This window comes from Chrysochloris asiatica, unplaced genomic scaffold (genome assembly GCF_000296735.1).
Source record: "Chrysochloris asiatica unplaced genomic scaffold, ChrAsi1.0 scaffold00118, whole genome shotgun sequence".
NCBI classification, from domain to species: Eukaryota; Metazoa; Chordata; class Mammalia; order Afrosoricida; family Chrysochloridae; genus Chrysochloris; species Chrysochloris asiatica.
The window spans coordinates 8085886-8088264 of record NW_006408636.1 but is presented as its reverse complement, the minus strand read 5'-3'; positions in this window follow the sequence as shown (position 1 = coordinate 8088264).

Genomic DNA, 2379 nt, shown 5'->3' with positions numbered 1-2379 from the left:
CTAAAAGGATAAAACAATCTGAAGAGAGTCTAAGATTCATGCTGGATAATGTAAGAGGAATAATGTAAGAATTATTGGCATTCTGGAACAAGAAGAAACAGAGAAATACACAGAAGAGATTGTTGAAGAGCTTCTGGAATAAAATTTCCCTAACATCTTGAAAGACAAGAAGATAAACATTCAAGAAGCCCAATGTACTCCAGGAAGGATAGACCCCCAAAAGAAAATCTCCAAGACATAATAATCAAGCTCTCCAAAAACAAAGACAAGGAAAGAATATTAAAAGCAGCCAGGGAGAAGAGAAATATAACCTATAAAGACAAGCAAATAAGATTAGGCTCTGACTATTCAGAACAAACCATGTGGGAGTGAAGGCAATGGGGAGACATATACAAAGCTCTGCAAGAAAAAAAAACTGTCAACCAAGAATCATCTATCCAGCAAAACTATCAATCAAATATGATGGTGTGATCAAAACATTCCAGGACAAACAGAATTTGAGAGATTTTATCAAAACCAACCCAGCACTTCAAAACATCCTAAAGAGAGTTCTGAGGACAGAGAACCAACAAGAACAGACAACAAACAGAGATTGAAAAGTATGGCAACAGCACCTGGAACACAGTCAACATATAGCGGAGTCCAGAACAGAACGAGACTACAACGAGAAAATCAAAAGAACGGGGAGATCAACTGAAGGCCAAAAATATATCAATGTCAAAGAAGGGACAAATGCAGCAATGGAAGCCCAGGTGGTGAGGATGCCAGGTAAATTACAGGCTACAAAGGAGTATCCTAAATGCAGAGAAAAGTTAGTAGACTACAAGGTAACATGAAAGAAAGCTAACACTCCACAACATATCATAAAAACGAATTCCCAAGCAGAACAAGCGAACAGAGAAACTAGGAGGAAACTGACCAGAAACAACACAAAAGACATAAACCCAACCCAAGAAAGAAAGCAGAACCAAAGAATGATCAGCACCGCCAAAAAAGTAACATAATGACAGCAATCAATTTGTACTTCTTGATAATTACATTGAATGTCAATGCATTGAATGCACCAGTGAAGAGACAAAGAGTGGCAGAATGGATAAAAAAACAAGATCCATCAATATGCTGCCTGCAAGAGACACTTCTTACATACAAAGACAAAAGCAGACTAAAAGTTAAAGGATGGAAAAAATTTACCAAGCCAACTATAACAATAGACACGCAGGAGTCACTATATTAATCTCTGACAAAGTAAATTTTAAGATGAGAACCAGCATAAGAGATAAAGAAGGACATTATCTCATGATCAAAGGGTCAATCGAGCAAGACGACATAACTATAATAAACAACGAAAGAACACCAAGATGCATGAAGCAAACATTAATGGAATTGAAGAAAGAAATAGATAAATCCTCAATTATAGTGGGAGATTTCAACACACCACTCTCAAAAATGGATAGAACAACCAGAAAGAAACTCGACAATATTACAGAGGAACTTAACAATACAATCAACCAACTTGACCTCATAGTGTATACAGAGCATTCTATCCAACAACGTTACAATACACATTCTTCTCCAGTGCGCATGGAACATTTTCCAGATTTGACTATGTGTTAGGTCACAAAGCAAGCCTCCATAAATTCACAGCCATCAAAATTCTACAGAGCATCTTCTCAGACCACAATGCCATAAAAGTAGAAATCAATAAGAAGGCCAAATCAATAAAATCGAAGACATGGAAATTGAACAACACCCTACTGAAAAGCGACTGGGTAAAAGAAGAAATTAAACGTGAATTCACAAAGTTTCTGGAAACAAATGAGAATGAAAACAGAATATATCAAAATCTTTGGGACACGGCGAAAGCAGTCCTGAGAGGACAATTTATTGCGATAAATGCACACATCCAGAAAGAGGAAAGAGCCCAAATCAACACATTAACACAGCATCTTCAACAATTAGAAGCAGATCAGCAGATCAAACCTACAATCACCAAAACAAGAGAAATAATAAAGATAAAAGCAGAAATAAATGAGATGGAAAACCAAAAAACTATAGAAAAAATCAACAAGACAAGAAGCTGGTTCTTTGAAAGGATTAATAAAATTGTCAAACCATTGGCAAAACTAACTAAAGAAAAGAGGGAGAGGACACAAATAAATATCATTAAAAAAACACACAGGGGAAGTCACAACAGAACCAAACGAAATAAAAAAGATAATAACAGAATACTAAGAAGAGCTATACTCCAACAAATTTGAAAATTTGGATGAGATGGATACATTTCTAGAAAAACACAACCTACCTAAACTTACTCGGACTGAAGTAGAAAATTTGAACAAACCCATAACAAAAGAAGAAATTTACCAGGTCATCAAAAAA